This window comes from Solea senegalensis, linkage group LG9 (genome assembly GCF_019176455.1).
Source record: "Solea senegalensis isolate Sse05_10M linkage group LG9, IFAPA_SoseM_1, whole genome shotgun sequence".
Taxonomy (NCBI): domain Eukaryota; kingdom Metazoa; phylum Chordata; class Actinopteri; order Pleuronectiformes; family Soleidae; genus Solea; species Solea senegalensis.
The window spans coordinates 20,203,846-20,220,091 of record NC_058029.1 but is presented as its reverse complement, the minus strand read 5'-3'; the positions used below and the strand labels follow the sequence as shown (position 1 = coordinate 20,220,091).

Here is a 16,246-nt window from a genome sequence, read left to right as displayed (position 1 = left end):
GCAACAACATCATTTTCTAATTCCTTCTCTCTTCCTGTGTGTGTGTGTGTGTGTGTGTGTGTGTGATAGAGAGATGTTACATGAGGAGGTCAAACATCATCCACAGGTCAATAAAAATATAAAGCATGAGCTCTATGTCTGTGTGTCATTATGTGTCTGTGTGTATATACTCTGACCTTGTCAGGACCGGTAGTCCTCATGGAGACCAAAACCTGGTCCTAATGCGGCAGAACCTCATTTCTGAGAAACTGGTTAGAGCTAAGATTTGAATTGTGGTTATGTTAAGGTTATGGTTTGGCATTAACTGGTTATGCTAAGTTTAGGTGTAATGTTTTGCTCAGGTTGTCCAAATGAAGGGACATGTGCGTGTGTGTGTGTGTGTGTGTGTGTGTGTCTGTCCACATGACTGCTGGTGTAAACAACTGAGATGAAACTATTATTTGTGGTTGCTGTGCACATATTACTTTTCTGTAATATGTGCTCTCCGCTGTGCGTCTGCTTTCTCTTGTTTGCTTTTGTTCCTCAGTGTATAGTGCGTCTTTAACTTTGTGTGTGTGTGTGTGTGTGTGGTTATGTGCGTGTGTGAGTAGTAGTGTGGGTTGAGTGGATCTCTCTTTTCACCATCACCATTACTGCATGAAAGACCTGTCACTCTGTATTAGCTCTCTCCCTCTCTCTCTACTGTGTGTGTGTGTGTGTGAGAGAGGTGAACTGGGCAGCAAAGCCATTTTAAAGCCATTGAAGGTCATTGTCTGCTCAGTTTTGTGCTTCCTAACTGCTGTGTGTAACCAGCAGCTCAGTCATGACATTGGCTCCACTCATATAGATCTGTGCGTGACATAATCCAGTCCATATCATAAACAGCCACATCCATCATCATTAGGGTCATGTTCCTACATAATTATGGCAATAATAAGTCACTCATTGTAATTATTATACAGCCACTGCTGAATTTCTGTCTCTCTATTGACCTGTAGATATTTTACTCTCTCTCTCTCTCTCTCTCTCTCTGCAGGGCTGAGCTCGTGCTGCATTTCCCAGCACTGCCCCCATCATCATCATCATCGTCCTCATCATCATCACCAGAGGAAAAGTGTCCCACTGAGTCGCTCTACAGCAAAACATATCGACATCGATAACGCACACGCGCGCACACACACACACACACGCACACGCACACGCACAGCAGCTGGACATGGTTAAAATCGCGCAGTCCTGCACACGCTCCAATAATCACATCCTACCAGCTTCCTCAATATGAGAGACGGAGAGAGAGGGAGAGAGAGCAGAGAGAGAGAGAGAGAGAGAGGCAGAGAGAGGCAGAGAGAGAGCAGAGAGAGAGAGAGAGAGAGAGAGAGAGAGTTCAACCTTCTTCCTTCATCGTAGAAAAGAATGTGTCGGTTTTGACATTGTTCGTCATCATTTACGTTTCTGGGGGAGTTTTGGTGAGATGAATGCGACAAGTTACTTGTGTGTGTGTTGGGGAGGGGGTTCGCAGACAGACAGACAGACAAGCGAGCGCTCGACCAACCGGAGGGGAGGAGGGGAGGGAGGAGGAAAAGGGGGGAGGGGGGTGCATGCCTTCTCCCCGAGTACACAGACAAGCAGCGGCCACATCCACTGTGGACTAATCCCGTGTTCAGTGACGTGGTTTTATCATTAGCCCTTCGCAAAATAATAATAATAATAATAATCTGTCTGATTTGAATTGTCTCAGGATTTTTAAAGTGTTTTTTTTTTCTCGTCTCTCTCTCGCGCGATTCTTATTCTCCCCCCCCTCCTCTTTTCTACCCATTCACTCATTCGTTCATTCATTGATTTATTTATTTATATTTGCTTCGATAGACCCGCTCCTTCTTCTTCAGTGGTGTCCACCCCCTCTCCTCATCCTCCTCCTCTTCTTCATCCTCTTCCTCTTCTTCTTCTTCTTCTTCTTCTTGTGTGACGCGCTGCTGGACTGAAGGAAGCTGCAGGTAAGAACAATCCTCGCTCTCTTCGTCCACGCACGCACACACACACACACACACACACACACAGAAACACACGCTTCTTCTGCATGTGCACTCACGCTGCAGTCCGTGTAACCGTGGGCTTTTTCCGTGTGCATCACAGTTCATCCACTGACACATTTGCCTCACGTTGCCCGTGACTCTGTGGCAGTGCAGTGGGATGAATATATGTAATAATAATAATAATAATAATATAATCATGCTCACACTGATTCCACACACAATCATCATTTCCTATGTGCGCGGGCCTATAATTAGCATCGTCTATTATGCAAATGAAGCCACTGGAGCGTCCGGAACCGCAGGTGCTGAGGATGAAATACACTATTATGGGGTATGTGCTGAAATTCTGCCGATGCCACGGCCACGAGTGGTTTCTGTGGACGTGGATCTACGTGTCACTGTGGGATGTGATGTGTGTGTCCCAGTCCACTGAGTTTTCTCTGATGCTATAGGCGTCCATTTTCCACCGTGTAGCCAGCTATGCAGGCAGTGTGTGTGTGTGTGTGTGTGTGTGTGTGGCCTTTACTCTGTTAATGAATGCACCGCAGTCCGCATCAACACAGCTTTACTGGAGCTTTACAGACCCTCAGTCTTCATGAGGCTCTGTGCAGAACTGGATTTGATCCTCGTTCCTTCTGTGGGCTGTCAAGTGTTCACAACAAATGGTTCCAGTTTTATTTCTTATACTATTTTCACTTTGTTCATTGTTGCTTCATGTGATTCAAGACAGACGAATCCATGTGGCTGTCATGCACCATGGTCATGGAATAACACGTTAAATTAGAACCCTTCATAATGGTTTCAAGATGCAGTGAAGGAGCAATGTCACAGTTTTGAATATCCTTCTGTTTGTGTTTTTATGTTATAGTTTGGATTTTGTAAGGATGCTACCTCGGCCACGTCTCCCTTGTAAAAGAGATTTCTAATCTCAATGGGACGTCCTGGTTAAATAAAGGTAAATAAAATATAATAAAATATGATGCACTATAATGTACACGTGTTGATGATTACATATAAAATCAAAATGAAATATATACATTTAAGTGCTAATTGTAAATGTGAGATCTTAATATCAGTTTGATCTGCATCAGTCAGCAAGTGTAAAGATACATATTTAGAAAAAGTGATCTGATTTTGGATTGAGATTAAGATTTACAGTGTCCTAAATGGTAATGATCAAAATCATTTTGTATGTTTCTGTAATGATAAATACACCAGTATATATAAGCACTTTCACCAAAATAATTTTATTTTTTCCAATGTACTGTTACAAAAAAACCAAAAAACAGACAAAATAGTAAAGCACATTATTATTTCTTGATTAAGATGTCAAATTCTAGTTATTTACTTGCATTCCTGAACAGAAAAATCAAATTTGGAAATAACATGTAATGTTTATCTCATTTTTATGGACAGATGGTCAAACACATTTGTTAAACACTGTATATGTAACATTTAACTATATACTGTGTTGAAGATTTACATGTACCATCATCATCACCATCAAAGACTATCACTGATTTATCAAATGCTTTTGTCTCTTCTTTTGAGACATCCATCTGGGGGCCCCCTTTGTGAACGTACTGTAGGGGCCCCTTACTTTACAAACAAACATGATATTCCTCAAATCTTCAGTCCTGAAGCAGTGAAGTCACACATGTTTAGCTCTGCTCTTCTTGACTGTGCATTCTCTTCTTATTCAGTTAAATAACTACAAATTCAGTTGAAATTCATTTTTGAATTAACCTTGTGTGTGTGTGTGTGTGTGTTGTAGTAGATGTGCAGAGGCCCCCGGTCCTTCCTTCAGTCCTGTCCTCTCTCAACTATTATCGCTCGTGTGCTGAGCATCAGCCGCTCGACTCCTCACACTGCAATGCCAACATTTTAGTAGTACATCATGCTTTCTGATGTGCTCTGAGGTTTGTCTCCTGTCACTGGACAAACGTGTGCTCGGAAAGACGCCGACATAATCTGTCGTGCGTGTGTCGTCCTGACCGCGCTCAAGCTGCGTTTCCACCGAGCAGCACAGTGCAGTTCAGTTCGCCTCGGTACGGCTTAGAATGGTAAAAACCTGAGGTGTTTGCCCGCATAACAAGAGCTGTGTCAACTGAGTAAATAGTGTGATATCATCGCAGTATGACACAGAAGAAGATACACCACAGTCATCACTGCTGCGGCTTTGAATCCATAATACACAGTTTCTATTTAAATCACATATCCCTTATGTGACGATGCAATCAACAAAGCTGCAGTGTACGTAGCTCCACACTTGTGCTAGTGCTGGTCCACTGTGCTAGGTACACCAGCAGAGGGCTGCCAAAAAGTGACACAGATTGATTATTTTAATGGCTTTTTATTGCATGATGTACTGAACTGAATTGAACCAGATTGTAAAAAAAAAAAGGATGGAAGGTCATGATCTAGATCAGAGTGTACTGACACCAAGACAGACCAGTGCACCATATACTGTAAATCTGTGTATCCACACACAGATCAGAAATGGCATGAGCCCCAAAAACTGCATATCAGTCGAGCTTAAAAGTAAACTTTTATTCACTAAAATAACAGCAGTGCACTGAAAAATCTGAAGAATTATCATAAGAATTATATATTTTTTGTGGTGGGGTGACAGTAGCTCAGTGGTGAGTCGTCTTTCAACTCAAAGGCTGTGGGTTCTATTCCTCGTCTATTTGCTAGTCTACATGCCGATGTGGCAACAAGACGCTTAACCCCACGTTGCTCCTGACGGCTGTGGGTATGAAAGATGTGTGATGGAAAAGAACGCACAAAGATGTATGAAAGTGTGAGTGAATGGGTGAATGATACAACTGTAGTGTAAAGCAGCTTTGAGTGGTCATCAAGTCGTAGGAAAAGCACTATAAGAATCTCGGCTGACATAGGGCGATAGGCGGGGTAAACCCTGGACACGAGAATGACCAGGAAAAGACCATGAAAACAAAAAAACGTATATTTGTGTTCATGGCGAGGCCAAGACCGTAGTGCAACAAAGGGCAGCAAACATCTGGCAAGCCATCATCACCTCTCAGATCAGCACACGAGGTGAAGGTACGGTGACATGTCTTGAATTGGAAATGCTATAGTTGTGAGCACAGGGAGTTTCTCTGCACTGAAAACACAAAAGGTGTAACTCTGATTGTTCGCGATTAATCATCCATTTACTCTGTGTGTGAAACCCTGCTGTGGCCAGTTCTGTAACAAAAGCACGAGGTTTCAGATGCTGCAGGTGATGAACAATCATAAAAGACCATCATCACCTGCTTTTAATGCAGATCCACTGAGCTCTCACTTGACGCGGGCGGCGTCACAGCATTAGCGTTGAACTGTTGAATATTCACGTTATTTCACTTACGCGTGAAGTGCTTGAGTCAGCTTAAAGCCAGCGTAATAACTTTATCAATTTTGATATCTGTTTAACTTTTTATACACGTTGAACCTTTCTGCGTAGTGTCCGTGTGTGTGTGTGTGTGTGTGTGTGTGTGTCAGCAACAGGCAGAGAGTGAAAATGAAAGTGTGTCTGCAGACGACGAAGCAAAAATACCAGACTGAAGAAACATTATATTAAATATCAACCCACAAAGTCTAAGAAAGAAAGAGAGAGCGTTTGCAAAACTTGGCGGAAGCTCCAGACATCCCACACCAACATGTCTGTGATCAACTTCCTCTTCATTTTCAGCTGTCTATATTCTGCAGACCCTGTTTTTCTTCACTGGCTCGAGATGTTTTTTGTAGGATTCTTAGGTCCAGGATCGTCCAGTATTTCTAATAATATAATATTCTAACAATAATAATAATAATACTATGTGATACTGCAGTATTCAGACTAAGTGTCCATACAGCACAGTAAGTCACAGCACGTGCAGTAACTCAAATGTTTTCCTAACAGTGATGACAAAGTGTCATCATTTGAGTCATTAACTCAAGCCAACTGTTCACCTCTCAGTCAGTCTCTCATTGAGGTGTGTTTGTGGCATCTGTTGGTGACGCCCCCATCAGCTGCCCCACCTCCCTGTGTGTGTGTGTGTGTGTGTGTGTGAGACTTTGATGATGGTCTCTGTGGATTTTGGATTCAGCTGTCAGATCTGCTGTTTACACTCTGCAGTGACTCATTGCACGTGTAGCTCACACAAATCAAGATCAGGACAATCAGGAAGGATGTCTGTCATTTCTCTAAGGTTTACTTTCATTTTGATGTGTGTGTGTGGGGTTGCACAATTAATCGTGAAAAATAATCAAAATTGTCGTATCAAATAGTGCAATATCCAAATAGAAAGTGTATGAACTATAAAACAGGATGTTTACAGTGCTGCAGGAGTTCATCAGCCCCAAAATCCTGCTCTTCATCCATCTTCTACCACTTTATCCTTACACATGAGGGTCACTGTGCCAATCTCAGCTGACAGAGGGTCACCAGTCCATCACAGGGACACATAGAGAGACAAACTCCACTCTCACTCTCACACCATACGGTCAATTTAAAGTGTCCAATTTACCTAATCCCCAAATCTGCATGTTTTTCTGACTGTGGGAGGAAACCGGAGAACCACTGCACCAACTGTGTGGCCTCTTGCGCTTCAAATGAGGAAAAGATTTTAACATATTTCTTGGTGTGAAAATATCGAATATAAAGTCATTGCAGTTGATTGCAATTGAAATATCTGTCAGAATAATCACAAAATGATTTTTCTGACCATATAGTGCAGCTGAAGTTGGGTGCTCAGGGCTTTTTTTCCGTTCCGCTATGATCATCACTTATGTTGTAACTTTGCTGCAGTTTACTTGATATTACCAGATACCACAAGATAATATCTCTTTTCCCTCATGTAACTTAACTAATAGCTGTTAATATTAGTTAGTGTCGCAAGAGCCTGTGACTGAACCATATCGTGCTAGTGATCTATTGTGTGTCGACTTGTCTGTGTGCAGATGCGTGCAGCGTAAACAACACAACACACAGTGCGGCAGACAAAGCTTTAGCATGTCTGACAGGCAGTAATGCTCACTGGACTGAAGATACACAACACAAGTCCTGTGATCAAACCAACGCCACCAAACACAGCAGGTTGTAGATGTGTGTGTGTGTGTGTGTGTGTGTGTGTGCGTGAGCTCACCAGGACATTTTTACTACGTCCCCCTAGATTATGCAAATGAGATTGCTCATGTCTGAGTGGCAACATTACTCCATGATGAAATGAATAAATGACATGCCTGTAAAATATAATAGTCTTCAACTTGGAAACATGTGTAACCTTTAAATTGAATTCAAGGATAATGAGAGTTTACTAATTATTCCTCATCTCCACTTTCCTTTGAAAAACCATGAGGTGTGGTTATCAACTCTGTGGGGAAACCTAGTTAGCACACAGTGAGTTGAAAGCTTTTGAGATTTTTAATAAAATACAGTACATATTTAGCAGTATTACCCCTCGGCAGCTCTTTAGGCTGACGTTTCAGGCTATTTCCACCAAAACTACTGATCACCATGACATAAAAACTACAGTGTGGTGACTTTGCCACAGAATATGGTTTAAAACACTATTTTATCCCCTTGATTCACAACTTGTGTAATAAATGCTTGTATAAATACTTTTGATATGGATAAATAAAGTTGGGAAAAAACAACAACACTATTTTATCCCCAAAGATAATACGATATTTAACACTGTTCAGTCCTGTGTCCGGTGTGATTCACATCCACACTGTCAGGATGACAACAAAGTCTATGCCAACGTCAAGCACAGCTGTAACAACAGGTCCGCCATGACGTGTAGAAAAATGAATCCAGCCGCAACAATGGCGTCAGCAAAAAGCTAAAAATGTCACAATATTAGCTATTGTGACATCTCTGCTGTCTACCAGTTGAAACAGCTCTTACACACTCATGTGCTGTGGATAATTTAGGTTGTTTGTCTCCCTTTTATTTAGCTTTGCTTTCACTCGAGAGAAGCTTGTTAGCATAAAGACCCAAAATATATATAAATAACTCGACTTGGTCTGTTCAGAGGTTTCTTCTGGCTATAATTAACCTGTTTTTGCTTATTTATCCGTGTGAAAACAACGCTGCCATGGAGTTAACATGGGTGCGTCGTTTGTGAATGTGAAGCTAAAGCCAACTGGCAGTTTTAAGGCTGTGCTGTTTTAAGAGAGCGCTTCTAAAATACTCATCTTTTCCCAGCAAATGAGACGATTCCCTGCTTATTTTGTTTTAGTGAATTCGACGCATTTTGTCCAATGAAACAAAATTTGTGAAAGTGTCCACCTCGGAAAACTGTAACTTCTGGGATTTTTATACACCAAACTATCAATTAATCAAATCGCCATGTTTGTTTTTACACCACAGTTTATATTAAAGGTCCAGTGTGTGACACTTAAGAGGGTTTGTTGACATTAAAAGTGTGTCGAACTGCATAAAAATTCTAGTTTTCCTTTTTTTTTTGTAGTATTAGAATAAGCAAAAACGTACAGCTGCCATCTTGTATCGCCAGTCAGATTCTGCATTTTTATATTCTGAATCAGAGGCTTAACCCTTAATGTCTGGATTTATTATGGATTTTATGGTATTGTCAATAAATGTTCAATGAGTGAGTGTTTCTGCACTTTTCTGCTGCTTTTTCCAAGATAACTTTCACTTTTGATAGCTGGCAGTTATTCAACCGTTTAGGAATAAGCTGACGTGACAGACATGTGACGCTGTGGTGAATCATAGTTTTTATCACAAGCGGTCTTACAGAGTTACGGTAATGAGAAGTACGCATGCCAAATCCTGTGGGCGACACAGAGACCACGGTAGTTACCCTGACATGCTTGGAAAAGAGAAGGGTGAGAGTGTTTTGTTTTGCAGTCTCACCATGAGGTGTCACTAATTCTCACACACTGGACCTTTAAAGGCTGCATTGCCACGGTCGTAGCTATAAAACCTGCGCATATGCACTTTGGTTAATGTCTTTTTCATGCACGTGTACGTGTGTTAATGGGCGTATGAGTGTCAAGTCATTCAGAGACACTTTTATTTTTGGAACCTCTTAGACCAAGGTGTTACTGTCCCTGCCTCCTCAGGCTGTTCTGCTCAGATAGGCAGACAGAGACTTGGTCACATGCAGTCTGAGCATCTCGGTGGACACATGAGCTTAATAGTAATTCAGCTCTTCTTTGAAGTGCCTTTTAAAGATGGCCCATTTTATGACTTTATGACACTTATGTGGGTTTGATATTTTTTTCTGTGCACCTGCGTGTGTGAGTGTGTGTGTTCATGTGTGTGCACATGACGGTGCATAGATGAACCAAATGTGTGTGTGTGTGTGTGTTCATGTCAGCCTGCACATGACTGTGCATAGATGAACCAAATGTGTGTGTGTGTGTGTGTGTGTGCACTAGCTGTGGTATCTCAGCACTGAGCTCAGGTGTTCGGCTTTGGCTCATGATTAAGGAGAGTAATCATCTCGGTCACTGACCTGAATATTTGGGGATGTTTTCTTAATATTTACTGCTGCCATCAAGCACTCAGAATAAAATGTGCTGCTTGTATTTTTAGAGCTGTCATCACAAGTAAGCCCTGGTGCCGTTTTTTTCTTCAGGTCAAGCAAGTAGTGTCAGCTTATGCCATTTCTCTTTAACTACAATCCCAGTTTTGGTCATTTGGAGGTGAGACATCCTTTCAGTGAGGGGTGACTTTGCTGTTTTTGTACACTGAAAATATTCCCACATGTACACACACACACACACACAGGACCACTGACTTTTAAGTGTGCGGGGAAAAACTTATTACACATGTCATCATTTATTCAACAAGCAGTTTGGTAGTTGATTTATGCAATGAATAGCTAATGGAACAGCTGCTACAATATTCAAAACTCCTTTTGTGATTTATGGCTGCATTATTGGAGCCACAACTGAACGGTCATGCTTATATTCTGGTATTGGAGGTGTTCTGTCATGCTGGGGATGAGTCACACCAGTAAATCTGATCACAAACTGAAGTTGTCTGATGAGCCAGGGCCTGGTCCTGTAATGGCTCCTGCAGCGGCTCCCAAAGCCTTTGCTCTTCAGCCTTTGTTGCTGCAGCACATCCTGCTGCAGCTAATTGGCCTCTGGCTGGTCCAGAGTCCTCTGAGTGTTGCAAACATACTATAAAAGCAACACTATAAGGGTGGGTTTGCTCCGCATTGTACTGCATTATGGCAAAGGAAACCCTTAACTTTAAAATCCAGCTATCCAGCTTTATCTTCTACCATATACCTGAGATTGATCCATTATTTTCTCTACTCCAGTCAATGTACGATTATTTGTGAACGTGTTCTAATCACGTTGCATTGTTTAATAATTCCTTATTCAACTGTGTAACATTTAAGGGGGTTTGTTGGCAGAAATTGAATATACCACCCATGCTTGTGTTGGTATGAGTGTGTACTTACAATTAGCATTTTATGTGGACTTTAGGTAAGGACCTTGTTTTGCATAGGGCACCAACCTGCACTGGAGTGTGTGTTTTGTGTGTTTTGTATTTTGGAGCAGAAGTTACACCATTGAATATCACTAATTCATACACACTGGGTTTTTATGAGAGCTCTCTGCTATTTTTTGGCAGCACAACCAAAAAGAGAATCTTTTTTTTTTTATTTTTTCATCCCACAGCATATGCAGACCTGTGACCTGGTGTAAAGATGTTTTTATAACCCAATGCTTACATCATAATTTAACTTAAATGTAGGATTGGAGCGCCTGGAAAAACTGTATATTCACGAGCACTGCGCCGCGTTGGACATGTTTGGTACTTTTCGGTGACGCTAACTTTTTTGGATGCTTGTTCAAATGACAACGTGATTCCATGTTTTAGATGTTTCCCTGCTCCAACACACCTGAATAAATGGTCACCAGGTTTCTGCAGAGCTTGTTGACGAGATGAACATTAGAATCAGGTGAGTTGGAGCAGGGAAACATCTAAAACATGCAAGCGAGCAGTGAGAACTGCCCGAGGATGAGAACTGAGACACGCTGCACCATGGCATCATTTTGCAGCCCTTTATTCACCCGTTGTCTTCTGAGCATGTGGCATTAGTGCACAAAGTGGGGTACGAGCATGGGGCGGGTGGATGGTGTTTTTACAGTCACCTGTGCGTTCCACAGGTGACTGACATTTTTCATATTTGAGAAAATGCATTGGACAAAATCAGGGTGTGAAGAGGATTTTAAGCAATACAGTAAAAAAACAGAAACAACTACCTTTAACTAAATTAGGACTATCTATCTGTGAACAGCTCTGGTTTTAATGTGGTAGTATAATATACCTTCAAGGTCTTTTTGATCCAAGCTTGAACTATACTGGCAAAAAAAGGCTGAAATAAATGATAGATTTGTAAAATGAAAACAAAACCCCTCCACGGAGCTCTCCTCAAATTAAAAACCCTACAGTCCCTTCTTTGCCTTTTCTGACCTTTCATTCCTGCTAATAACTTCCATACAGTCCATGCAAGCCTTTCTTTTTTTCTTGCCCTCTTGTTCTTTCACGCTCTCTTACTCTGATTTCCCTCATACCCTCTTTTCTTAATTATTGGTGGAAAATAGAAATTACTGATAATTAAATGACAATTATGATGTTCTACACAGGGGAGCCTTCGCCTCAGGGAATAACGTGGTGTGTTATTCTTAAGGTCATTCATTATATACTCAAAGACCACACACACACGCAAAGAGAGAGAGAGAGAGACACTGTATTTTTAGGCTTTAGATAATCCCTTCTGGACTTGTATTTTCCTCAGGGAGAGGCAGTATGTTGATAGGGTGGAAAGGTCTCACACACGCACGTTTGCGTAGCTATTCTCATAAGGACACTGCATTGACTTCTATTCATTTTGGCACAGCCTAAATCCCTAACCTTAACCATAACTAGTTAATGCTTAAGCTTAACCTTAACCTAACCACAGATCAAATCCAAATCAAATTGAGGTTTTGGTCTCCATGAGGACTACTGAAAAGGTTTTAAAGAGGTAACAAATACACACACACACACACACACACACACACACACACGATCACGTACCCTTGTTTGGTTGCACATATGAACCCATAATGTATAAAAAGCTGCACTGTGGCGGTGACAGTTTACGTAATAAGGAGCCTGAATACAGAGCTACGAGGCTAACTGTCTCACTGAGGGGAGCTGAGGGGAACATTACTGGGATTCAGTAAGATTGGACTCGACCCATCCTCAGACGCAATTGAGAGGAAAATGTTCACACACACACTCATCACACCATCTTCTCTCCTTTCAATCTCTCCCTCTCCCTCTGAGGAAGCTCTGTTTGGGTTCTCACAACGCAAACAGGATGTAACCCATTTTGATCACAGTGCCATATTGCATCTTGAAATATTAACCGACGTGACTGCACCACATTATGTCTGCTAAATGATGCTTTTGAACAATGGGTGCTGCTTCCATGGCATCATTTATTTTTTTTGTAGGTTTCATCCAGATATGACCCTGTTGATGTGTTTTTGTGAGTGTGTGTGTGTGTGTGTTTGTTTGTGGGAGCCTTTGTGTCGCAGTGGTCACGCACAAATCTATTAGATAGCGCATTAGTGGTGTTTTGGGTTCGTGCATCTGTCTTTGGTTTCTAAGTCAACAGTCATGTGAGTGACGTGAAATATTCCCCTCTCATTTCTGCCTCTTTCGCTCTCCATCTCTGTTCTCTCCTCTCCGCTTTGCTCTCCTTCTTCCTCTATCTCTTGCCCCCACACACACACACACACACACTCTATGCTGATCCTGACTTTGGAATTCAATGTTGCTATGGTAACAATGTCGGGTTGGTCCTCTCAGCCTCCCCCTCTTGCTCCTCTAATTCTGAATAGATGCAGTACAACTCGCCCTGGTGTCATACTGTCTTTACCCCTTAATACTTATTATTTATTCTAGTTATAAACAAAATATGAAACAAATTAAAGGTACATTTTGAACCTAGAAAAGGTCTGAAATCATAGCTTTTGTGAATATTTAACTCAAATTTCAACCTGAAAGCTGCAGTTTTAATTTTTTTATACCTTTGTTGTCAGTGTTCTTATTATTCTGCCGCTGTTTGGTCTTTGTAACCAGAGACAGCGTAACATCATCTGTCCTTCATCTGAAAACTGAAAACTCTGTCAAGCACAATTATCAGACCTGACCAGGTTTTTCAGCAGTACAGCTCATTCTGAAACATTTTTGTGGGTCATAGTGTTTTGACACAAAATGAATATACTTCCTGTGTGCAGCGCAGGAATGTCGGCAGGCGATATGAGAGCTAAACGCCGCTAAACTGAGAAACACGTGTGGAGCTGATAGGCTTACGATTCAACACGTTTTTCACCCCCGTGTGTGAAATCTCTAAAGACAGGACGTGTTCTAGTGATGTCTACCGTCTTTTCAGACTTTTTTCATTGACAGTAGTTGGTAACACTGTCAAACAATGTCCAAACACATGATAATGAATGACAGCGTTGCCTACACGGAAACGCGAGGCCGACATTTTGAGAAAAGATAATGTTTCTGGTTCTCTAAAACGGCCCCAAAAATATGCAGATTTGGGGATTAGTTTAAACTGGACACTCTAAATTGACCCTATGTGTGAGTGGATGCTTGTTTATCACCCCACGACCCTCATGTGGAGGATAAAGCAGTAGAAGATGGATGAACATCAATGTAGTAGGCATTTGTTCATGTTAAAATGTTATGCACCACAGATTTTAATGAACCCTGCTTTATAAATGTGTCATATTGCAGGTGCAGAACAGTGGTCATGGGTTCTCTGGTTCAAGCTTCCTGCTAACAGAGGGACAAAGAGCGGGGCAGCCGTTCAAGCCACATCCTCCAGAGCCGCCACCTTTCAACTCAGGAAGAAGAAGAGGGGGAGAAGAAAGAGGCGTAAGCAAGAAAAGGAGTGCAAGAAAGAGAGAAGGGAGCGGGTGAGAACAGTCGATGGATGCTGTCCGGATTGAGGGGACAGCACGTTCTTCACTGACGAGGAAAAGAAAGATTTCAAAATTGAGTCGAAGGATAGAAACTCGCCGTCAGGTAAAGTCTCGCGCTGACACACTTGGTACTTAGAGATTTTGCTTGTCCTTGTTGGAGAAGGTGAAAATATCAGTGGTGAATTTATAGCCACTGAAGCATGACATGTGTATGACTCTGTTTGTCTTAGTGCCTGTGTATTTGCATGTCAAAGGTTCACCCACGTTTCCTTAGTGAATAAAAACTTGAGGGTGAGCTCATGTTAGAACTGATTTATGTGCGTGTGTTGTTTGTGTATTCATCTCCGGCCCTGCTGACACTGAGAGGGAGAATGGTGTCAGGATCATGAATATGGAGTAGACTGAGATTGGGAGGGTGTGATCTGTTGTGTTTCACATCAATTCTGTCTTGTTAAGCGGAGTCAGCAGAGTCATCCAACTCTCCTCCAAGGACACATCATAGACGCACTTATGCACCTCCCACATCCACCTTCTCCTGGCTCTCGTGTTTTTTCATCACCTCCCTCTGGCGCTCCCAACACCGCTCCTCATCTTTTCCTGCCCCTCATCATCTCACCTTAATAGTGGCTGTCTTTTTTTAAATAAACTGTACTTGGTGTACAAGTGCAAACGCAGTCCTGCTCAGTAATCTCATTTATACTCCTTGTCTAACTGCACACTAAACACTTGCTTATTTTAGATCTTTCTCCTCAGTACTCTTAATGTCTACCCTTCTTCTTTTCTCCTTTTGCTTCTACCTTTTTCCTCTGAAGGCATGGTGTGTGAGAAGGGGATCCAGATCCTTCTCACCACCGTGGGGGCATTCGCTGCCTTCGGCCTGATGACGGTGGCTATAGGGACGGACTATTGGCTGTACTCACGTGCCCTCATCTGCAACAGCACAGCCAACGTCACCCAGGATGACCCCCACAACAAGGACAAGAAGGACCCGGGGGCGCTCACCCACTCCGGACTGTGGAGGATATGCTGCCTTGAAGGTAGAGGAGAAGCTGTGAGAGACCCATTTTGGGTTGATTGCTGGGATTTGGACTGATGGGGATGTTTTGTGATCTCAACCATTAAGTGTCCTTCAAAAGAGAGCAGATTTGAGGAGTACAAGGACACATTAAATCACATGACTTATCTGTTTATTTGATGTATAGATAATGCATACAGAGGCATAAATCACAACTCCCATTGTGCACAACAGCCAGAAGCTTGAGACTATATTTTTTGAGCTGAGGAAACTGATAATACAATTTTAATTCACAGAATCTGCAATTTCATTCAACTTTTGATGGCTACTCAAAATTTGACTCTCTGATTTGTGAGACCTGCACTTCTGCCTGTTTTCTTCTTTCTTCGAAGCAACAGTGCTTCATCAATGTTGTTGTGTTCAGACCCCTCCACCGAGCCAGAATGAAAACAAAGAGAAAGCTGATGAAAACCAATTAAAAAAAAAATGAATAGTAAACAGCTCCAGACATTATGGCAGTATCTAACTGAACTCATCAACTGCAGTTCAACTCAAACTAGAAAATTCTAGGTAACTGGGCTGGTAACATTTGGGTGGATTGAACCATTGAAAACCAAGTGGTATTTTGGTGGAATCACCCTTTAAAAGAGACTGACTCTTAAGATGTGAGGATCCAAACTGGGCTGGGTTGTGATCATTTCATCGATCGTCTCCCCTTCATGTGTATGTGGAAATTATTCGCAGTTTTTGCAGTTTTTGTTGCCATGATTGCTCGAAACGCTTAGAAAAGTCATAGCCCTATGTTTGTACAAAGTTAGTCAAGACCTACTAACAACTAAATGTCATGTAAAACGTACTAGTTTAGTATGTCGTCCAAAATCAGACAAAAATGTCATAGTTTAGTATGTCGTCCAAAATCAGACAAAAATGTCATAGTTTAGTATGTCTTCTAAAATGTGACAAAAATGTCATAGTTTAGTATGTCTTCTAAAATGTGACAAAAATGTCATACTTTAGTATGTCGTCTAAAATGTGACAAAAATGTCATAGTTTAGTTTGTCGTCTAAAATGTGACCAAAATGTCATAGTTTAGTATGTCTTCTAAAATGTGACAAAAAATTCATAGTTTAGTCCAAAATTTGTCAAAAATGTCATAGTTTAGTATGTCGTCCAAAATTTGTCAAAAATGTCATAGTTTAGTATGTCGTCCAAAAAGTTACCAAAATGTCATAATTTAGTATGCTATCGAAGATTTAGC

At 41.6% G+C, this 16,246-nt stretch overlaps 1 long non-coding RNA gene across 1 annotated transcript; it reads left to right on the top strand.

Moving 5' to 3' along the window:
* Positions 1–1,896: 1,896 nt before the first annotated feature.
* LOC122775018 lies at positions 1,897–15,005 on the top strand. Its single transcript, XR_006361054.1, has 3 exons — positions 1,897–1,973; positions 13,786–14,076; positions 14,786–15,005. It is a non-coding gene; the product is annotated as an uncharacterized LOC122775018 (long non-coding RNA).
* The last annotated feature ends 1,241 nt before the right edge of the window (positions 15,006–16,246 follow it).